The sequence below is a fragment of the Myodes glareolus genome, chromosome 12 (assembly GCF_982192425.1).
Source record: "Myodes glareolus chromosome 12, mMyoGla1.1, whole genome shotgun sequence".
In the NCBI taxonomy this organism is placed as follows: Eukaryota; Metazoa; Chordata; class Mammalia; order Rodentia; family Cricetidae; genus Myodes; species Myodes glareolus.
Window position 1 is genome coordinate 57,413,541 of NC_142037.1, and position 24,990 is coordinate 57,438,530.

Sequence of the window (24,990 nt, forward strand, 5' to 3'; positions counted from 1 at the left end):
ATCTGGGAGGAGTTGGAGAAGATAAAAACATGATCAAAATATATCATATGAGAGAAGTTTTGAATAAAAAATGTTGTCCATAGTCACAATGTCTAATTAAGGATGATTTTCTTTGCCTTATTCTGCAATAGAAATTAAATGCTTAAAAGGGTCCTTATGTAATAATTGAGCTAGTGAATTTATTTCTAGACACATTTCTGTATATATAAGAGTGAGGATCTCTGTTTTCCTAGTTTAGTGGCTGCACTTTTTTTTAGTGTGTTCTAATATCCAGAGATGAGGACAAAAACAAGAGAGCAACAACAAACTGTTCCTAAGCATGCAGAAAGATTCCAGATCTCCAAACCACTAAAGAAATGCTTTGTTTCCCACGAAGCAGTCTTATTTCAGTTCTGAATGACCATGAGTTGCCCACTTCCTCCTAAGTCATTAACAGCAATTTTATCTGAAAAAGAAACAGCAATTTATATTTGCCGTGTAAATTAGTAAGTTTCGATGTAAAATTGTCATATATGTACATAAGGGATTTTGATTGTACTTCTATTAATATTATCCATACTTTTGCCCAAGTCCCTCACAAAGTAGGGTACCCTTCCAATACCATAATAGTCCCCTTTCTACTTTTGTGTCTTTCAAAAGTGAAGTTGTTTCTATGACTCTTTCAGGACTACGCGACTGTCTTCAGGACTACACCCACTTCAACCTCCCCTTTAACAAACGGCAGTTATGTTCTGCCTGTATTAGTTAGGTTGTCAAGGCAGCTACCAAGAGAAGTGGCTGAAAACTACATGCAAAGCCATTAGCCATGCTTTCTGCCAGACTGAGGCCAGTGCCTCAATACCTATGGAGCCCCAAAGTCCTGTTTCCAGTTCTTTCTTCCCAGTCCTATGCTGGCTATGATTCCCTCCCCGTTTCACAAATGCTAAAACCTCTAGAATTCTGGTCAGTGGCACCAGAATCTGTAGCACTTCTTTTGATGAATTATAGTCTTATTCTTATTTCTAGCCATCCGTGTTTGGAGCTAGCTCTAATTCTCAGGACAGTAGAGGGTCAGAACTTCTCATTGTCTTGATTCTGAAGAAAAATCATGACAGGAAAGAAACAAGCCTTTATCTACTGCTACACTGTGGTATGTGTTGTATATGTTCTTACTTGAACTTCATTCCTTTGTCTTGGGATGTTAGCCTTTAAAACATCGCCTTCTTCTCCACCTGCAATGTGACCATTCTGCCCAGCATCACCACAACCAGGTTAAACTTTGGATAGTGAAAAGCTTCAGCTTCTACTGTCATTGTCTGGGCTCCAGTTCCTTGCTGCTTTATACTCCCTTTCCTCTTTGATCTTTCTCCCCTTTTCCCCGCTCCAGAAATATTGAAAAATCTCCTTCAGGTACTGCAGTGTGCCTCACCCCACTTAGGTGTAGCAATCAGAATGGGCAAGCGGTAGTACCTTTTAGGGTATAGGTCCATTCAAAGATAAATGCTTAAAGCGGAGGCATAAGCCCTCAGGAAGGGGTTTCCTGAAATCATCTAAGGCCCTGGAGAATTCCCTTGAATTTTCTGCAGTGAGGTTACAGACAAACAAAACGAAACAAAACAAACCGAAACAAAGCAGAAAAAGACTCGCAAGACTTGCCAGACACCAAACAGAAAACTGTATTTAACTGTGAGAAATAAATGCTTGACTTTTGTTGGTTTTGTGTTGCTTATCAGGTCTGCGTTCCTTTATGACTATCCTCTGAACAGTACAGTAGGGCTTGTAGTGGGTTCTAAATCTACAGGAGGGGGGAGGAGCTTGAACTACCCACAGAGTGGGAGACCCTGACTGCTCTTGGGGATGGAGAGGGAGAAGGGGAGGGAGTGGGGGAGTGGGAGGGGGTTGGGAGGAGGGGCAGAAATGGAGACTTTTGTATTTTAATAAACTTTGAGAAAAAAAAGTAAAAAAAACCCAAAAAAACAGCAACAACAACAACAACAACAACAAAGTATACAGTAAATTTGGAGTTGGAACTGAAAAAAAAAATTTGCTGCTCTTAGCAGGACAGTGGTGTTACATGCTCTTAATCCGGGTATTTGGGAGGTAGAGGCAAGTGGATCTCTGGGAGTTCAAGCTCAGTTAGGGCTACAGAGCGAGTTCCAGGAAAGGGTCCGAAGTTACAGAGAAACCCTGTCTCAAAAAACCAAAAATAAATAAACAAATAAAATAAAAATCAAACAGGGCAGTGGTGGCACACCTCTTTAATCCCAGCACTCAGGGGACAGAGGCAGGTGGATCTCTCTGAGTCTGAGGACAGCCTTGTCTACAAGAGCTGGTTCTATTACAGGCTCCAAAGCTGCAGAGTAACCCTGTCTCAAAAAAAATCAAAAATGTATAAATCAAGAAATGTCTCCAAAATATGAAGAATATATAAATAAAGAAATGAATAAAATTTCCTGCACTGATATATGTTTTATACATAAGCATATATAACATGTATATATTATATATACATATAATACACATATATACCAGTGTATATCACATATCATATATATATGTATATATACTTGTAATGTTTTCTCTGTAATTGTCTATTGTTCCTTTAAATTCACTACCTTATAAAGAAAAATGCCTACATTTTAAGCAAGCAAGCACATTTAAAAGGTCACAACAAATTGCAGACAGCTGACTCACAACTAAAATAATTAGTCCACTATAAAGTCTGTTGGTGACATTTTTCTGAAGTTTCAGGTTTGTTTTCCAAACTAAGGTAACTGTGACAGTGTCTTACAGTATCGAAGGTTGGTAAGCCAGACTACTCCACTTAATAGGCTGTTCCGTTTACTCTGTCATAAAGCCTAGTTGACCATAATAAAATAAACATTGGTAATAATCACACTTCTACCATTTTATTAACCTTTGGGTGAGTTAAAGCTCACCCAGAATGAAAGCGGTTTATTTTTTAAATTTTTTTTGATAATTTCTCTTTTTATTGAACTTTTTACATAGTACATCTGGATTACTGATTCCTTGTGACTCTGCTTCTTCCTTGGGATTCTTGACTGCATTGGATCATGAGGAGCAGAAGCAGGGAACAGGGTTTGGGCTTCTGTGGGTAAAATGGAGACAGACTTCAGTGAATCAGCTCTGCTTTTGCCCCAGATTATAGGAAATATATAGGGATATATATGGAATATATATATATATATATATATATATATATATATATATATATATATATATTTAGGGATTCTGGGGACAAAGCCTAATTTGCATTAAGTGGCTCACTCCTTGCTCAAGGCTTCCTACACGGCAATAGGGTCCTATAAACAGAGCTAGCACAAGTCATCTAAGAGGAATCTGTGGCAAGGGTCAAGCTAAAGACAAATCAGGCAGCTGGCTTAGAGACAGCTGTTAGATAAGGTCAGTTCTCTGGGCATAGGGGCATCTCCAGATAAGGGCAGGGAGAGAGCAGGAAGTATCACTGGGGAGGGAGTCTCCATGTGTTGAGCTTTTGGAGAAGGCTGCCAGGCCATGATAGACTGTCACCTCTGATCAACCAGCAAGGCCTTTCAAAAATTGCCCTCCCTGGACTCCTCCCAGTCCCTCTACACATCCCCTCCCATCCATATGAAACACCTTTGGGGGTGTCAAATGACCCCTTCATAGAGGTAGCCTAAGAACATTGAAAACCTCAGATTTGCATTATGATTTATAAGAGTATAAAAATTTACAGTTATGAAATAACAATAAAAATAATTTTATGGTTGGGGTCTCCACAACATGTGGAACTGTATTAAAGGGTGTCAACTGTATTAAAGAGTCTCAGTAATAAAGGGAAGGTTGTGATCCACTGCCCTAGCATATCTTGAAGACAGGATACTATTGTTTATCAAGAGGTTTGTGGCTGGCATGATTACCTTCCTTTGAGAATGTGAAGTAACTTCCTGTACCAAAGAGGCTAGATTATAGATAGAAAGGCTCTATGTAGGCATCAGCTTGACTTTTCAGTGTTGCCTGGATGGTGTTTGTAGACGTTGTCTTCAGCAGTAGGCCCTACCTTCAGTTTGTGGAGAACATATATAGTCTTGGCAACAGCCTGGGGTGTTTGAGTATTCCCATGGATATCTTGGTTAACATCTCAATTAAATGTAACCTAATGCCAGTGCCGGAAACATCATTTGGTGACAAGAAATGGTCATCTGTGCTCTTTCTCGACCATTATATGGTAGTTTCACTTGAATTACTTCACAAATGTTTATATTTTAGGAAGCTTCTATTGTATTAGCTTTCCATACCACCCTTTAAATGTATTTATCTCTTCCTACATTCCCTCCTTTGTTTCCTCTCTCTTAGCCTCCACAACCCTACCCCTCCATAAGAGTACTCCCATCCATCCACAACATTCAATTCTGTTTCTCTTTCTTAAGGAGAAGTATTTTTACTCCCTAGTCCCTAACTATATACGAAAACTCTGTGGTTTTATGAAAATTACTGGGTTATCATTGACTTAAGATTAATATCCATGTAAAAGTAAATACATACAATATTTTTCTTTATAGGTCTGGGATACCACACTCAGGAGATGTTTTTGTTTTTGTTTTTGTTTTTTCTAGTCCAAACCCATTGTCTGTGCAAATCTCATGATTTTATATTTTTTAATGGCAGGATAATTCGGTAATACTCCATTGTGTGAATGTACCATATTTTCTTCCTTCCTTTATTCCTTCCTTCATTCCTTCCTTACTTTCTTTTTTTCTTTTCTTTTTTTATTTATTTTTAATATTTCAAGACAGGGTTTCTTTGTAGCTTTGAAGACTGTCCTGGAGCCAACCCTTGTAAACCAGGCTGGCCTCAAACTCACAGAGATCCTCCTGCTCTTGTTTCTCGAGTGCTGGGATTAAATATGTGCTTCACCACTGCATGGCCTACCTTTTCTTTATCTGTTTCTTTGTTGAGGGATCTAGCTTCTTTCCAATTTATGGATATTATCAGTAGATCATCAATGAACGTGGTTGAATAAATATTTCTGTGATAAGAGGAATGTGTATTTATGGATATTATCAGTAGATCATCAATGAACTTGGTTGAATAAATATTTCTGTGATAAGATGAATGTGTATTTTGTGCATATACTCAAGTATTAAACGGCCACACCTTGGGGTATATTGATTTTCCAGCTTGCTGATGAACTGCCAGACTGTTCCATAATGACAGTACATGTTTGCACTCTCATTGTCAATTGATAGCCTTCTCCTTACTCTACAGCCTTGCCAACATGAGCTATCATCATTAGTTTATTTATCTTAGCTATTTTGAGGGTTGTAGAATAAAATATCAGAGATTGGTTTGTGGTTCCCTGATGTCTAAGGATAGTAAACATTTCATTAAGTGTTTTTCAAATATCTCAGTTTTCTGTTTTGAGAATTCTCTGTTTAGATTTATACCCTATTTTAAATAGGGATTTTAAATCCTTTTTTAGTTCTTTATGTACTTTAGAGATTAACCTTCTATCAGATGTATAGTTGGTAAAAAAAAAATTATCCTGTTCTGTAGACTCCCATTTTGTCCTAATAATAATATCCTTTGCAATATAGAAGAGTTTTAGTTTTAGGAGGTCCCATTTACTATATGTTGATATTGGTGTCTGTGCTAATGGCATTCTGTTCAAAAAGTTTTCTCCTGTGCCAGTAAGTTGAAGGTTATTTCATACTTTCTCTTCTGTCAGGTTCAGATTATCTAATTTTTAGGTTGAAGAATTTGATCCATTTGAAGTTGAGTTTTTTGCAGGGTGATAAGTATGTGTGGATTTATTTAGATTTTTCTACATGCAGCTATCCAGATTAACCAGTAGGGTTTGTTTAAACTGACATCTTTATTCCCCAGTGTTTTTTCTTTATTCTTTATTCAAAGTTAAGTATCTGTAAATGTATGGATTCATTTGAGTTTTCAATTTAATTTTATTTTTGTTGTGTTTGTTTTTGTGCCAATATGCTTTTTATGTTACTATAGCTTTTCAGTACAATTTGAGATTGGTAACAATGGCACCTCTAGCAGTTCTTTTATTATTCATGATTGTTTTAGTTTTTCTGTTTTGTTTTGTTTTGTTTCCATATGAAGCTGAGAATTATCCTTTCAACATCTGTGAAGAGTTGTGTTGAAATTTTAACAGGGATTGCATTTAATTTGTAGATTATTTTGGTAGGATGCCCATTTTCACTATTACTCTTATAGATCCACATGTATGGGAGATCTTTCCTCCATCCTCTGGTATCTTCTACAATTTCTTCCTTCTTTGTCTTGAAAACTTAAAATACAAGTCTTTCACTTGTTAATTATCCCAAGATATTGTATATTATATGAGACTATTATGAAAGGGATTATTTTCCTGATTTCTTTCTTAGTCCTCCCCTCCAGCTCCTCTAAGATCCAACCTTACCTCACTACACACTTCCAGAGTCTGAGGTCTATACAGATACCTGGGGGCTCGTCAGCCACCTGCAACCATGTTGGTGTCTGAGGGCCATGCTGCTGCTGGGGCCATACTGATCTAGATAACATGTACTTCCACCAACGTCATGATGATGTCTGGGACTGAACTGGTGCCAAGAGCCATGTCTACATCCATGGTCTCGCTGTAGCTTGGAGCTTTGCTGATGTCTGTGGCCTGTGTTACTACAGAGGACCACAGGTGTCATGTGTGTGTTGAAATTTGACGGGTGTGCTTAACTAGATTCACCCCTCACTAGCCATGGTACAGCTGGCCCTGCTTCTCCCTGAACACTGTATCAGGGAAAAAGGCTCCCTCCTCACCATGGGACTAGGTACAGGCCTAGGAGACCCGGCTCTACCTCTCACCTGAGAGGAGTGGTCCAAACTTAGCTATGTCCAAAACCCACATCCTTGACCTTGGGTTGACCCACCATAACATCTACCCAATCTAAGACTTGTTGGAACATGTGAAGAGACTGATCTTGTGGAATGTTAGCCACAGGGTCCTCATGACTTGGGGCACCAGCAGGGTATCTGACAGGAGTTTGTGTAAGGGTCCAGTGATGATTGTGCGCCAGAAGCCATCAGTCTTGAGCCAGACCAATGACTCATTAGAATGAACATTTCCAAGTGGGGCTGATTGGACAAAATGGTATGCTGTGTGACACATCAGAGCTCCCAGTGCCACTAGAACAAATGAGGAGCTGTTTTAAAGATGGAAAAGATGAAGGAGAGAGATAGCTTTGTTTTATTTTTTTTAATTAATTTTGGGGGAGGGTTACTTTGGGGAAGATGTGGCAGGAATGAGGGACAAATATAAAGGTTCTGGGAGGTGAGCAGGATTGAGATGCATGATATGAAATTCCCAAAGAACCGATAAAGAATTGTGTTGTATATAATTTTTTTATTTTGGTACATATGCATTAATATGGCAATGCTACAGAGTAAATTTTAACTGTACAATGATGCAACAACAAACAAATCAGTTGTTCACAATTTTACCAGAAAAAAGAATATATATTATGATTAAAATCTGAAAAATGGCATTGATTGCTATACCATATATTGATATTAGAACACGACTCATAGTTGTTAGGTGCAGGTAGGAAATGGAGGAAGAAGTATCATTTTAAAAGGTAGTACTTGGTTACATGTGTATATTTCTATAAATATATATGTGTCTATTTATCTATTATCTGCATATCTATGTATATTTCTTTCCTTTGATCTTTTTCTGTATAATCTATCATTTATTGATCTTTGCATCTATCTATCTATCTATCTATCTATTATCTATCTATGTGCTCAAATGTTTGTTAGTATATTAAGCTCATTATTTTGTAACCTCCAGAATATCACAGTTTCAGATAATATGAAAAATAATACATTCCTGTCATTCAATACTCATCTCAAGGGCATTGAGTTGAGAAAAAAGAAAAATAAGTTGCAGAGATTGAATTTCAGAGATAAGCCTTAAATATCTGTTGGTCTTCTGATACAAGATTGATTAATTAAGTGTCTTTATTAGTTTCCTATGATCAACCACCAATCAGTACTCAGCAAGCAGTAGCTGCATCAAATACAGGCTATCAACCACTTTTCTGTCATTTAAATAAGTATCATGTGTAACTATGAGGCCAATGAATCAATTAGTCATATTTCTCTGACAGAAGTCTTCAGCTTAACGTGTTAATAGAGTTGATAACTTTGAGTGTGAGGCTTTGCTCTACCTTTTTAAACCAGGAATTGTGGAAATTCATCTCTTTTCAGCAACACAGCGGCCTCAGGATCTGTCATTCTAGAAGACAGCATTTGTAGAAAGTGTAGACTAGCAGGAACACTCTGCATGTAGCATAGATTTACCCAGTCCCATCTGTCAAGCAATAATTAATTTTTCTCTTTTATGCTTCACCCAAAGTTAGCCTTTTGACATTTACTATATTTATCAGTGTGGTGCTATGAACAATGAGGCATACATAGAGCAGAAACGACCAGAAGTTTATAATCATAAACATTTTGTTTTGGTTTTTTATTTAATTTAGAAATGCATATTTGGGTCTTTACTTAATTGTTTCAAATTTTCAATTTTATCAGTGTGGTTCCTCTCCCAAAGAGACTATGTATTCACCAATGTTCTGTTCTCCCTGGACTTATTTGTCTTTCTCATGCAAGAAGTTCTTCATATAAAATTTTATTTTCTCCAAAAGACTCAGCCTTTTCTTCATGCCTTTCTTTTTTCCCTTTGTACTACAAATCACCACCTGGATCTTTTTCCATGTCTTCTACAGCTTTTGTTTTCCATCTTATTGAATGCCTTTTACATATATTCTTTATAAATAATATGGATTTTATTTTACCAAATAAACCAATTCTGACAGTCAAGAAGAGTATTCTTCTCTACTTCGTGGTTAGTCAGACTTTCAGTCTACTGATAAGATCTGAGACAGCAAGGGAAGACGGATTTATTCTTGCAATCACTTCCACAGATTTCAGCTCAAAGCCTGTAAATTCATTTAGTGCAGGCTGTTGTGAGCTGAAATATCACAGTAAACAAAGTCTCAGAGAATTATTTCTCATATTGTCCCATCCAGAAAGATGAAAGAGACCTGAATGGGTGTATGATCAGCAGTATCTTAGCAGGGCATGTTTCCAGATAATTATTTCTTCCAACACAGGTCTGTCTCCTTTGCACTACAACACAACATTGTCATTATTTCCGGAATTTACCAAAGGAGTAAAAACTGAGTAAATCACAGTTTTCATGAACCAATCATTTCACTAAAGCTCATCATCTGAGAGTCAAGCTTTTATCAAAGCTTTGGTGGACATTTCTGATTTAAGCCATAAGTACTACCTTCTTTCCTTCATGAATGCTACTGTTCTAGTCTTAATCACAATCATTTCACTTACAGACTGTACTTACTATTAGATATTTTGTTATGTTTTAAACATTGAAAAACTCTCCTATTTTTCATGGCACACATGGACATTGATAGACACAATGAGGGAAAGGATTACGATCTAACCTCTTAATATTTTATCGACATCTTCCTTTAGTCCTGCTTGTTTTAAATACATACGTGAAATCCATAAAACTAATTTCATTTTTCCCCTATAACTCTGATTAAAATTAGGCGAAGTTTACAAAAATGCAAGATATTCAAATAATACAAGAATCCATAAGACTGTCGGTCTTCAAAGTGGCGGGACCATAATCACTTAATTTTATAATAAATCTTGCAACTGAGTAAACTTCTCCATTATCGCCACAAGTAAACTCCTAGCAATTCATTGGAAATCCAAGGCCCTCTGTCAGGAAATTGATAAAAAAAATAATTGAAACTATCTTGATTCCTTGCAAATTAGTCAAGAATGATTAATTTGAGGATGAAAGATGACAAGTCTTAGACATGTTCAAACGAGTTAATTTGATGTCACACTGTATTCTGAATAAGCTATTCTTAGTCATCTTGTGTTGATCTCTATGATCCAATCTAACTCTTTAAATAATCCTAATTATAGGCTGTTGCTTTCTTTATACTGTTCCTTTTATTATAAGAATTCAAAGTGTTAGGACAAATAACATTGCAAACAAATGATGCTCCAGTTGAGCAAACCACTTAGAAATGTCATCCTCTAAGGTCAAATTCCAAAACTATCTGATCATTATAATTTTTTTAATCATGTTTTCCCCTCTTTGTCTTAAGAACAAAAGAATCCACTGAGCTAAGCAGCAACCACTGTTTTGAAGGCTATTTATGTGTCAGACAGTTGGATAAGTATGCTGACATTTCTCAAGGAAGTTTCTTGAAACTTCTAGCATCTTCATTTGGCCATTGATTAATTGTTCTTAGAGAAACTAAGTGACAAGAGAGCTTCATGAAACTTGGTGCTTAACTGGAATATAGATTCAAAATGATTTGGTTTTCACTTCAAAATAGGCTATTTCTTTTACCTAGCCTCTAAAATCTACGGCAATCAAATCAATTTATATTACCTAGCTTACATTTTAGTTTTGCATGAAATTTTTAATTTTTCAGAGCTGTTATATCATTTAAAAGGATTTTAAACTGCCTAGATGGTGACTAATTTGTATATTTATTATTTGATTGAATTTATTGAAACAATTAAACAAACCAAAATGCTCTAACTGTCAATATTTAAGTGATTTTATAGTTTTTGTTTTCCATATATTTTAATGATTCCTTTGTTTCTCCACAGCTCATTTTTATTCAATATTAATAATTTGCTAAAATTGTGTTTAAGATGATTATAAGCTATTAATGTCTGTTTTATTTTATCTAAAGACATATATTTTCCAATATTCCATCTTTTCATAATGATATTTTGTCTCAGTTCTATATTTCACACAGTTAAGTTATTTAATTATACTAATATTATTTTTATGGAAGTTACCTAAGTCTGTGTGTTCTAATACTTGACTGCCAAATGTCCCTAAGTATCAAAAGATTAAATCTATAACAATAGTCTTCAAATAATTACAGTTTATTATAGCATATGACTCAGTTAATAAAATAAGTTAGCTTTAAAAACTTAGGAATTTCAAGTGTCTAAACTTTCTTGCCTTTAGGCTTTCTTCAAGGCGAAACATTTCAACTCAAAAACACCTTATTTTTAGAAGAATTCATCATCATCCTAAAAAAATATAGCTGATACTTTGTATATTTAAGGGAAAAAATTTCAAACTATTCTTGCCTTGAATAAAATTTGTAAAAATAAATGATTTTTAGTGTCTTTGGCAAGTGGAGACAGGCAAAATCTTCTTGCCTTAAAAAAGTTTCTCCAAGTTTCCTCATTTTAGAATTCCAATTCTAGAGCTGTCCATTACCATGAGGGTTACTGTATGTACATCAGCAAGATCACAATTGCCCTAGTCACGGCAAACCTCCCTTCAATTATGGAGCCTTTAATCTAGTTGTAGACAAGGCATATATCAGATCCATTATAAGATGACAATACTAGAATGTGGAAAATAGTATGTATTCAACCTGTTCAATTCAATAGTATGTATGAAACATACAAATTGTTTCAAAATGTTGGAAATAGGAGGGATGTGGAGATTATTCATTAAAAAAGATTTATTTTATTTTACATGTATAAATGGGTATTTGGCCTCCATATATGTATGTGCAACACATACAATCCTGGAGATTATGAAAGCTGGAAGAGGACATTGGGCTTCATAGATATGAAGGTATATATAGCTGTAAGCCATTGTGTGCGTGCAGCCAACCAAACCTTGCCCTCTCGGAGAGCAGCAGGTGTTTTAACAATGAAACATCAATTCATCGCGAACTATTTTATTTTTTTAAAGCAACTCAAGCTGAGCCCTGGATGTGCAGCAAGACATTCAGGTAAATAAAGTCATCGATAGCTGTTGTGTTATAGAAAAATCTGGGGCTACTACCATCCATGAACATTGGCAGCAAATTTGTAGGTTGGCCTGTAATATACATTGTATAATCATCACTGTTTGGGTTTCCTTCTGGTCACCATATTGATATTGTTGTAAGATCTTAAATGTCAGTATATCTATCTATCTATCTATCTATCTATCTATCTATCTATCTATCTATCTTTCTATTTATTTGTGTTTATAGTTGTCAGTACGGTGGATTGAACCTCAGATCTGGAGAATGCCAGGTAAATCATTCTATCCACCATTTAACTGTCTATCTCATACTCACAATAATTTCTCTTACAGAAATATTTGAGGTGACTAATTAGATAAAAAACTAAGCATTGAGAGGAATAATGTGTTGGTAAATTATAAATATGTAATATCAACAATTAGCAGGTGGCTTTTAAAAATGTAACTGATTTTATTCCTCTGACAGACATATAAGTTGTTCTTGTTGTCTATTTACTTTAGAGCTATAGGATAGTATGGAAAGCCATGGAAACATTTTTAGAAGAAAATATTAAGGGCATGTTCCCAAAGTTTCTCCTTTTTTTCTTTTCTCTTTCTTGAAATTTCACTTGTTTTTGCCATTTTTTTCATGAAGGGAAAATAATTATATTAAAAATAGTAAAATGTCTTCTGGGCAAGCAGAAACTTAAATACAAGACTCAAAGTTCTAAGGGAAGCAAACCATTTGTTATTAATAAAATTTGAGTTGAAGTCAATGAACATTAAATTTCAGTGTACATGGGGAGAATGATAAGAATAAAATGATTCCTAAAATTGCTTCTAAGACTAGGACGATTTTTATTTAGCTAGTGTAAGTTTTTAATAATGGCATTAGAAGTAAACTTTCTAAAACTTTAAATAAACTTTTATTTTTGTCCTGTAGCAAAATTATGTGGAGACAGAGAAGACTCATGAGCAAACAAGTTCTAAAGACTACAAGGACAGCACTATGCATGAAACAAGGGAAGCCTGTGAGCTATACAGCTGAAATACACACACACACACACACACACACACACACATATATATATATATACACACTTGTCCTAACTACATGAAATTTATCTAATGGCATATTTTACACTTTACATTTGTTACAATGTAATTGCATACTTCATCTGCAATGTATCATCATGATATTTCTAAACAGTGAGAGACCTAGGATAATTAAACACAGAATAGAATGAAAAATATCATTCATTTTCTTCTATAAATTAATGGTAATTTCAGTCTCAATTGCCTTGCATATGTTTAGAAATTACTCTCAAGGTGAGAAATTCTACACTGAGCAAATTTTCTAACAGTGCGACAAAGTTATAAGAAAAGGTAATAGTCACTGGCTCACAATCAAAAGACATTTTCCAGATAACCACGGCTGCTGAATTTGGATTATGCATTAGACTTACTGTGACCTCCTTAAAAGTTAAAATTTTAAACCAAAAATCCAGTCATTCAGGGAATTGTCTGGTGTGTCCTAAATGTGCTATTCACTAAAGTCTCCACATGATGGTCACAGTATGCAAATTGCACAAACTGTTAATTTACTGCCAACTCGTCACCACTTGCAAAGTCTGAAGAAGCAGAGTGAATTCATCACTATCAGCATCTTTGCCTCCATTTCTGCCATCTCATAAGAATGCAAAACCTACAAGACCAAAGAGGATCAAATACCTGTGCTGTTGTGTATGCGTGTGTGCATGCATGCATGCATGTGTGTGTGCATGTATGAGTATGTGTGTGTATGTATGTGTGTGGGGGTGCAGGATAGGAAACTCAGGGATACACACATGCTCAACAAGTATCTCCCTGTGAGGTGCGGTCCTTCACAATGCATTTCTTGACTGAATTAATTTACAAGAACTAGACGTAAGCTAATACTATATTTAAGGCTTTGCACACTTGTTAGAACTTGTATTATCTAGTAGCTGTTAAATATGTGATACAATTGCTGTATTAGAATAAAAGCAATGAGAAACCACTTACCAGTTAGAGCAAACATAGCTAATTGGTGGGAGCCTGTTCAGTGTCTCCCCCATCTCTTTTTTTCAACTGAGTTCACATTTTCAAAAGCGGCAAGTTCTCCTCTCATCACAAAAGCTTGAGGCTGCATGAATTATGGAAGCAAATGCTCCATATAAGTATAGATTAAAAAAATTACAGCTCTTCAACCTGGAGAAATAAAAGTCAAGAAGGGATGTTACAAAATCCATAGATTCAAAAATATTATGAGAGAATGGAGATGAATATTTTCAGCAATGTGAGAACATTTGAAGAGGCTGCCCCTAGAAAGTCACAAAAGACACTTTTTAGCACTAATAAAAGACACTTCCATTTTACAGAGTGAGTTGTAAAACTCTGGAACTTAAAACTCTGAAAATGATGTGTGTTGAGGATATAAATAAACTGAAAAGATGGGAGAGAAAATTCCATGGCTTATAAATCTGAAACAAATTGAAGAAAAACTAGGATACATGGCTGATATGGCTCTAAGATAAGAATTTTATTAATATTTTAAACAGTGTCCAGGTTCTTTGAAGTTCTCCAAATCCTTGAACTCTGAATTTTGTCTGCTTAAGCTTTCCAAACAGTGGATTATTGTAGTTTCTGCTAAACAGGAAAAGCTAATCCTATATCATCACCCCATATAAATAGGTATAGGTATTTTATTGACCTTTGAATATTCTTAATAATCAATTTTTCTCAATAATTCATCCTGAATAATCATTTCTTAATCATAATTTATTCTTAATAAATTAGGTAAACATTTATTTGCCTGGGATTCTTCAAAAACATAAGGCTATGTCCATTCTAACTTTTAGTTTACAGTAAAATTTAAAGAAACAGAATAGAGTTTTACAGATATCCATGTGTATTGTTCTAGTAAGCATCATTTTTAGACAGGTGTTGCAGGAGCCTGCTTGTTTGTTCCCAGCTGCTCAACCCCAAAATAACCTCACAGAAACGGTATTAATTAAATCTCTGCTCTAGCTTCTTATTGGCTAACTTTTACATTTTAATTTAATCATTTCTATTAACCTGTATATTGCCATGTGACTGTGGCTTACCATGTAAAGTTCCTGGCAGAAGCTACATGGCATCTCCTGACTCATCTTTCTTTCTCTCAGCATTCAGTTTAGTTTTTCCCACCTAGCTCTGTTCTGCCCTGCCATAGGCTCAAAGCAATTTCTTTATTCATTAACCAATAGAAGCAAAATATAGACAGAATTACTTCCCATACCATTTCCACTTTTCTGTTTAAATAAAAAGGAAGGTTTTAATTTTAACATAGTAAAACTACATATAACAAGACAGGTATCAAGCAAGAATTACACTTACAACATTTATAAATACTTTATCTTTTATCATAACTAAAGAAAACTGTAATAATAACTATGTATTCTTCAACTCAGTCAAAGACTCCAAAAGGATATAATATTACCTGAGTTAAAAGGAGACACTTGTAAGCAACTTCCAAAATTCTACAATTGACAGAGACATATTGATGCCTACACAGTTACCTAAAGTTCTGTAATGTTTCAGGCCTCCATCTTTGCCCTATAGGCCCATAGTATCCAGAAAACTTTTACATGAAGCAGAAAATTTTTAAGACAGTTCCTCCTATATTGGCAATTTGTCACTCTGGCAGACTCTTTCACAAAACAGGAACCCGAAGAATCATCTCACCTTTAGGCAAGTTAAGTAGTCACTTCTCTGTGGGTCTTGTATGTTCAGTTCATGTAGCATAGCATCAAGCTGTCCAGCCAAGAGCAGATTTGTACCCAAATGGTTAACCAAGGCCATAAGGAGCAGCAAAGGTACCCATCATTCTCTTGAAGTAGCTTGGTGCTGCCAGGAGCAGATGTGTCTCATTGTCATGAAAGGTCTAAGGTTTTAAAATTAAAACCTTTCTTTTCATTTAGACAGAAAAGGATAGGTGATGTGTGATACCCATCTGCAAGGTGTGAATACCATTGGTTAATAAAGGAACAGTCTTGGGCCTATACAGTGCAAGATAGAGGTAGATTGGGGAAAATTAAACTGAATGCTGGGAGAAAGAAGGCAGTGAGATGCCATGTAGCCACTAGAGGGAAAAGTCGTGAGACACTGGATGGCACCTTGCTGGTAAGTCATAGCCAGGTGGTGATACACAGATTAAGAGAAATGGGTTAAATTCAGATGTAAGAGCTAGCCAATAAGAAGCTAGAGCTAATAGGCCAAACACTGATTTGATTAATACAGTTTTTGTGTGGTTATTTTAAGTCTGGGTAGCTGGTAGCAAACAAGTGGTCTCTCTACTACAATTAGGCATGTTGCGAAACTTTAGGAGTCCACCTTTGGACTTCAACACAGGGGCAATAGTGGGATTCACAAAGTAACGGTTGGCACCTTACTCCACATTCCCTAGAATACAGATTAGCAGCAAAGTTTTCATTTGTTTATATTCTTTCAGCAATAAAATGAAAATAAGGGTATCTTCTTTTGCATCTGTAACTGGGATTAAGTATAATAAGCTACTTTTCTGCTACAGAGAATATTGTCTCTCTCCTAATTCTCTTCCTTTCTTCCTACCTTTCACAATAAACAACTAAAGGAAACCTATTCAGTCTCACAGTTTGACTGATACCATGATCACATTTTTGCCGGCTGAATTTATTTTTTATCAAGAATGAATGTAGATTGACTCTGGTGATAAAAGCATTTATCACCATGCCGTCATTCTTATGCTAGCTTAAGAACCTATGTATTTACAGTAGACACTTGCTGAAGGAAGGCAGCAATTTTTCTACACTCAATTACCCTTGCTTAGCTGCAAGTGTTCTCATGACACCCAAGTATTTGAGTACAGAAAAGCTGAATTTTATGAATGGCTTCAGACTGAAAATCATTTCCAATAAACATGAGTCCTTACATGTATCAACTGCTAATACATATGCATGAATGAAGCCTGACGCAATTGGGTAGAAACTGCAAGCTCAAGCACATTAAGCAAACTCATGAAAATGTAAATTAGTATTGGCTGTTTTCAGGAGATTCTCTTTTCAGAATTTTACAATTAAATTATTTCAGAATCTTGGAATTAAAATTCTAGGGTCACATCAACCTAGAAGAAAGTAACATTTTGGACTTCTCTACTTTGTTTTTAAACATACAACAGGCACTTTTATTAGGGAAAAAATTAAAAAGCTAGAAAATTGCATGCTGACAACTGTTATTTTCTGTATTTGCATGGTTTATTGAAGTGGATCTCATAGAAAGTTCTGACTTCCATTTTTAATTCTGTTGATAAACACATAATGCAACTATAAAAGTCACCTAGCTCTAATAATCTATTGTTAGCTGCCTCATTTGTATCATAAAAGGGAAAAGTCAAAATATATGAATTATCAGAGTATAAAGTATAAGCTGTTGTTTTTTTATTATTGTTTCTATGAATTAATTGTCTTGAACAATCACCATGTGTACATTATTTCAATATAATAGGATTTTTCTTAAATAGAAATAACCTTTTATTTTATGAAAGTGTTTCATTGTGAAAGATAATTAAAACCTACATACAAGTATAAGTTTATATTATACATACACTATCATTAAAATAATATAGATGCATATATACCTACATAATGCAATACAACTTAGCAATATAATGGATTCATTCCTATTTTTTGTAGTATCTTGATATTTTAAGATTAACTACAAAGAGAAAGACAAATATCTCATGGTTTTATTTACATGTGAAATTGACAGAAGCTGAACCCTTAGAGGCAGAAGATGGGAGATGTGTTGCCAGAGACTGCTGGGAGAAATTGAAAAAAGGCAATGATATTTTGATCAATAGTTAAAAGATTCAGTTAGGAGAAATGATTTTTTGTGCTCCTTTCTACAGTAGGGTAATGTAATTAGCAATATTGTGTTATTTTAAAAATTCCAGAAGTGTAGACTCTGAACATATTCAAAAGAGAGTAGTAAGCACTTGGATTTATGGATATGTTAAATAACTTGATTTCACTATTAAATAATGTATATATGAATAGAAACATCTCATTTTGTGAAAAATCTTATTTAACCAAATATATTCAGAGACATCCTAGACTAAACCTATGTTTGGAAAACTATTTAAAGCTGAATTATGGATTTCTTATAAATGCCTGTTCTTCCTAGTCTCGATGCCACCCAAATTTCTCCTATATCCTCAACCCATAAAAGACTGTAAATTTAAGAGGTAATGAGGGTGGTTCCAAGATAAATACATCACAAAAGTATGCATAAGAAAGAAAATTCATTGTTTCACTATAGACAGGTATTTCTATTAATTTATGGAAGTGTTTGTCTTGCTTGTAAAATTCTATTTTATGGAATGGAGAGTTATTGCTGCTATAAGATGTAAGAAATGGCGAGACACCAGAGGAAAATATAATAAGGACATTTGGGTTAAGAATACAGTAATATCCAGCACTTTCAGTAGGAAGCTGGAAAAGTTATTGTAGCTGGTGTTCTTTTCTATAACAAAATGGAGAGTTCTTACTATTAATAAACCTAATGATCTGAATACTGTCATAGATATTTGGGATCCTTTTAAATTAAATTAAAGCCATTGCTGAAATTTCTTGATTTCTTTTCTCCTTTCTAGGAAGTCGTATCCATTTGAATTGAGTTTTAAACATACCTGTGGCTTTGTCCTGGTATAGGAGACTGAACAAAGATCAGACTGTTGAGAAAAGAGAGGCACACTGTACAAATCTCGCCATCAACTCAGGATTCATTCTACCCATTTTTAGAACAGAACCCCGATTCTGACACCTTAGGAGAGTTCCCAGCCGAACGTTTGGTTTCACATTCTGTTTGCCATTGAGGGTGGCCTTAGTGGCACAGTTCGGACCAATAAAACGCAGAAGAACAATATCAGTCAATGCCCCCAGGAGAGCAACTCATTCTCAGATAAAGAATACAGGACAGATTTAGCTTTCGGTACCCTTTTCTTTACCCCCTTTCCCTTTATCTTCTGTGGTGCTTTTCTGATGCTTAGCAATGCAGGAGCCATGTTGCAACTGAGGATAAAAGTCACATTTCAAAGGCTAGAGGCCCCATAGGTAGATGGTCGCTGAACCACCGGGATATCTTAGGGCCACTGCTCTAAGCCTGAACTCTTTATATAAAAAATAAATAATAAATCACGTTTTAAATCTCTCCTGTTTCTTTCATCTTATATAGTGCCAAATAAGGAAAGGAAATAAAAAGGGGAGGAGGAAAAAGTGCAGTGAAGACAGTGAATCCATATAGTTTAGAGAAAATGAAAGCTTTTAAAGTAGGCAAATAATTATGAGCCCAATCTTCATGCTCCAAAAACGACTCCAACAGTTTAGGCGGTGACATCTGGAGTCTAGACAGGAAGTTGAAGGGTGACGCTGAATCAGCTCCTTCCTAAGAAGTCACCATGGAATTTAAAGATATATACATCGAAAAAAGTAGTAATGTGTCCTTTACTTTCAGCAAGGGGCATGCGGAAAGTCTCTTTATCTTGCCATGTCACCTCTAAAACAAATGTAGGCATCAAATATAGAGAAAGAAGAGAAGGGCATCGAGTAGAAAACTGGCACACTTTGGCACTATTTTAATCTCATGAAGATGTAAATTTTAAAACATCTTTAGATTATATTCCCTGCAAAATTTCGGAAAACTGATCACTATCACTGGGGTGAACATTTTTTTTTTTTGTATACATTTCAAAGTTTCAAATTTTAATCTCCAGTTAACCAGATTCAAATTCTAAACTTCATTGGGATTGCAAGCAGCAAATTACTAATCCGGAAGAAGGAAAAGATGACCTGATTTTTCTGTCTAGCATTCTGGACAATGAAGATGCATTTATGTGGTTCAAACTGTTTCCACTCTTTAGTTTAGCGGTGCGATCTTTAGATGGGCGCTGTTCTAAGTCTCCGTCTTACATACTTTTATTCATCCCTTCTTTTAAAAACACAGCTCCTTGGCTCGTCTAATGCCTTTAAAATATGCTTATAGGTTTCCTGACATTTCTGCCAGGGAGAAAATACTGAAGCCGAATAAGGGATGCTGTGTTCAGTCACTGAGTGTACAGCAAATTTGTCTGCAGCGGTTGTAACTCGAACAGTCAGGGAGTAGGCCGCCCCTTCTGTGCCTCTCAACTTTCTAATTTCCTGTTTTTTTCCTCCTTTGTGAACAGCAGGGATTTTATCTCCTCAAAGCATTTACATTGAACTAAGACTGTATTTGTGGAAAACTCATAGTCTTAAATTTTTCTTTCAAGAAATCTTGCTTAAAACATTGAAAGTCAATAATATTATATGAAAGAAAACGAACTCTCTCAGATCAGTGTGTTCTGTGTGTCTTAGGTAAACATTCTCCATTGCTGGCTCACTTTAATAATGATTATAGTCAATCCAATTCCTCTTTCACCTCTCGAGCCGATGAGAAATTGGTTAACACTATGTAAGAAGCACCATACTCATTTATCTAAGAATTTTATTTGCCAAATTCCATGAGATTTAAATATTACTTTTAATCTCTTTCCTGTTCATTTTGCTCTTAAATCTTACTTTCTATGTTTACCATAATTAGTCTCAATAGTGGTACTTCTCATTCAATTTTTCTAAGTTATTAAATCTGTAAAATTTTATTCTTCACTAATAAGTAGATTAAAATCAATTGTTTATGCATTCTCTCTCTATGTGTGTATGTTTTCCAGGCATGTATGTTAGTCAGGGTGTATGCATGTGAATAACCATGCATGTAAAGGTCAGTGATAAAACTTGGGTGGTGTTCTTCAAAAATTGCCTATATTTTTCAGTTTTTAAATAGTTTTTGATGTTTATTTTTGAATTTTAATATAATTACACTATTTCTTCCATTCTTTCCTCCCTCCAAACTCTCTTATATATACCTCCCCACTCTACTTTGAATTCATGGGGTTTTTGTAGCTAATTGTTACTTTCTGCATACCTCTATTTGTATATACATATTTATTTTTAAATCTAATCTGCATAATTTTACTTGGACAGATGTCACCCTTTCATATTGAGACAGAATGTCTCACTGGAACTTTCTTATAATGTTAGTCTATTTGGCAAGTGAGTCCCCAAATTCCTCTCATCTTGTCTCTAAAATGCTGAGATTACAGGCATTATCATAATCACCTGACTTTATACATGAGTGCTGCTATCAAACTCAGATTATTTATACATTGTATTTTTCCAATTAAATTAATTCTAGCCCTAATGATGTCTTATTTGTACAACTTAAATAAATTCACGCTGCCACCTATGTTCTCCTTAAAGTTCTAGATACATTCCTTGTTTTAATTTTAAAGTATAGTAAAATGCTTTAAAATCATCCACTGTATTTCAGTAATGGCATGGAGTGACGAGCGAGGTGTTAGTTCAGTTTAATTTCTGAGTGGATGCAAGTAAGCAAGTAAAATAAATAAATGCACGGTCATAGTGACACATACCGGAAAGCTGATGAAGGAGGATTCTCATGATTTCGATGTCAGCCTGGATTACCTAGTCCAATCTTGGACACCCAGAGCAATCAAATGAAACATTCTCTCTAAGACAACAAAAAAGCAAGTAAGCAAAACAAAATATATAAATTAGAAAGAAGGTAAAACACTGAATTCGAGGGAAGAACACCTTTAACATTGAAGAATACTGCAGAGCACACTAAGAATATCTCAAGTCTCTGCCTCAGGAGTTCATGGCCAAACGAAAGATGAGAGGCTGATGGAGGCTGCTGAAAATGTTGGAATTTCTAAGAGAAATCCATGTTTGAGTTTGATGAATCAAATAAATAGGAATTTATATTAATAGACTATGAAAAACTGTGAATTTGATATTCAGTGGTCTGAGATTATTTAAGGTATAAGACATATAAAACTTTTAAATGAAATGTGGAGATAGAACAAAGAGTCTTTAGAGATTGTAGTCACAAGAGCTACAGATGAAGTCAACCTCTGTATGCCAAACTACCGGTCACATGACTGATTGAAGGAGAGACTGTCTGTGAATTTAGTAAAAGGAAAAGGGGGTTCCAGTGAAATGATCTAGGGTTATATTGAATTGGCAGGTAGAATAAGGTCAGTAGGCACTGAACCATTTGAGTCTAAGTGGATCAGAACAGCAAATGCCTTTTCCTGCTTCATACATGCAGGATCCATGTGTTGTCGCTTCTATCATTATTTGAACCCATAGTTCTATCAGTTCTTGAGATAGAATTCGGGAAGACTTTAAAGTGTCCCTATCAACAAGGCAGGCATTGACCAAGCCAGACTTCATGCTTCTCTGTGCTTATCAAGACAGAGGGTAAAAGTTATCCTACTTGTCACATAAAAAATGTTATAAAGTCAAGAATGATCTGAAGTACTAAGAAGTATAGTACTTATCATGGTAGAGTGTTTGGTCTTCTTTGGTAGGCTTTGGAAGGCAGGCATGAGGCAACCCCCTTTTCTGAAAAGGGCAAAACTGGAGTAGAAATCTCACAAGGAATTATTCACCAAGGGTATCTTTTCCCCTGATGTCCTTTGTGTTTGCTATCCTCTCTTCGGCAGGCTTTGTGGCCATTACACTGTACTTTCTCAACATTAATATTCCCATTTTCTTCTTTAAATTACCCACTACAAATGATATAAAAGTTATTTCCAGTACATTTTCATTTAAGGATAATGATCACTAATGACCATAAAGCTGAGATTTCCTCAACTTAGAAAGTCTGAATATAGCTAAAGAAGATTTTCAGGGTTGGATATTAATGATAAGTATTGAAGATTAGCTTCAACAAGGTTTAAGATATTTAGGTGTCTAAGTTATAATGAAAATTAAAATAAAACCTATACTTCTTAATAGTTCTAGGCCCAGTAGTGCTTATAAATATACCATTTTGTATTTAGGAATGTGTCTGTGCAAAAATTTATCAGGATCTTTTTATTTAAATAACAATTTAAATGCTGGTGACTTTCCTAACATTATAGGCACATCAGTGTCTCCTTTTGTACAGCATATGCCCCAGTCTCTAATTTATAATTAGAATATCTCTCCCAGCCTCTAATAACTGCAATGTGTAGTATGAGTTCATTCATTAACTCTTAACATTTTAATTATTAATTCTTAGCTTAAATTTTTCATGTTCTATAGCATTACTTTGAAATCTCTTTTTAAAAGAGGTGCTCTACATGGTGCTCTTTGTCATTTTGGTAAAGTTTGATACGTTCTTCCTTTCCCTTCTTTTCAGTTTCTTCACTATAAGCACCCGCAGTTTCTTGCAAAAGTACATGCAAAAGAACACTTACTATAATCTCCTACTTTTCAGCTTTTTAGCTCTTCTGGTTATGTTTTTTTGTGTGGTTAGTGCCTTATCTGTACTAAGTCTTGTTGGTAGTATATCTTGTGTATTCACCACCATCATTCATATATATATATATATATGAATGATATATACATATATATACATATATACATATATATGAATGATGGTGGTGAATATATGGTGAACACACACACACTATGCTTGTGTGCACTTGTGTGTGTGTATGGAAAAGTATGCTTGACTTATGTTTCTAAGGAGAATTTCCATAGTGGCAAGGTATCCATGACAGCAGACATTCTTATAAGGAAGCTGAGAGTTGACTTCCTAGTCATAAACATAAGGAAGAGAAAATGAAAACGAAGTTGGTCAAATCTGTACTTTCTCAAACCTAACCCTAGTTCTTACTTACTCAGCCCAAGCAACATATCCTAAGGATTCCATAATATCTTCCAAACTGTGTCACCAATAGACATCTAAATGTTCAAATACATGACTCTATATGGGAAATTTCTGATAAACTACCACATTGCAATGCTTGGCTTCTGAGGTATGGCAAGGATCAGTTCTGTATCAGAAAGAGAAAGAAGTTATGTAATGACTAATTGTTTATTCAATATTTGACACATCAACTATTTGGCAAGAAACCTTTATCCTCTGTAGAGAAGCCTGTTTTCAATTCTCCATCTTGGCAAAGATAAGATATTTGGCAAATTTCCAAGCTTATCTAAAGCAGTAATATGCAGGATTGGTGACAATTTATCAAAATATTAGTACTGTTAATACGATACTCTAGGCTCACAGTTAGACCTAGAATAGTGTATGATTGGGTAAGAATTCATTGACTTCACAGCCACTGTTATTCTACTGCAGAGAAGATTTTGGAAGTAGAACTGAACTGTGTCTTAGAATTCTAATTTCATACACAGATATATCAGCCTTGAAAATGTAACGTGGTTAAATGTTTGTGCTGACTCTCAATCCTAAAACATTGTAATCTGTCTTACATGACTGAACATTGGATACAGAACCTGTTATCCATCTTGCAGAAAATGTATTGCTTGACATTCTCTGAAACCAGATTAATTTCAAATTATTTGGCCTGTATTTCTAATCTAGCTTGGTATTTTCTTGATACTAACCTTTAATGGTATTTCATTTTCTCCAGGTCTTTCAGAAACTAGATAAATTAAATATAAATCCTAGATGTGAAATTCACAATTGTGTCTGAAATTCTCTTAAAACATGAAGTGTCTATTAGGTACATTCTCTTTGTCTCACAGTCAATGATTGTATCTTTCCAAACATCATACCTCATCACCTCTGTGTTTCTATGGATTATAGTATGCCTATAGAAGGCTTGAAGGCTAACATACACATTTAAGAGAATACAAACAATATTTGGGGTGGGAGTCTAGATTTGATCACTTGAGATGATTTTCTCCTAGATACATCCATTTGCCTGTGAATTTCATGATCCTTTTTAAGCATCTAAGTAATATTCCATTGTGTAAATGTAGCATATTTTCTTTATCATTCATCAGGAGACAGACATCTAAGTGTTTTCCAATTTCTGGTTATTCTGCAGAGAGCAGCAATGAACCTGTATAAACAAGTGTGTCTCTAGTACAGTGCAGATTCCTTTGGGTTTATGCCCAAGAGTGGTGTAGGTGAATCTGAGGTAAATCTAATTTATTTTTGGCATACAGAGGAATTGCTACACTGATATAAATAGTGGCTATTCAAATTTGTAGTCTAAC

The 24,990-nt window shown here is 35.1% G+C and overlaps 1 long non-coding RNA gene across 1 annotated transcript; it reads right to left on the reverse strand.

The window, feature by feature from the left end:
- Nucleotides 1–2,949: 2,949 nt before the first annotated feature.
- Nucleotides 2,950–18,681, reverse strand: LOC125392054 (uncharacterized). Its single transcript, XR_007229380.3, has 3 exons — nucleotides 18,567–18,681; nucleotides 13,886–14,071; nucleotides 2,950–3,088 (listed from the first exon to the last, which is right to left on the reverse strand). It is a non-coding gene; the product is annotated as an uncharacterized LOC125392054 (long non-coding RNA).
- Nucleotides 18,682–24,990: the final 6,309 nt, after the last annotated feature.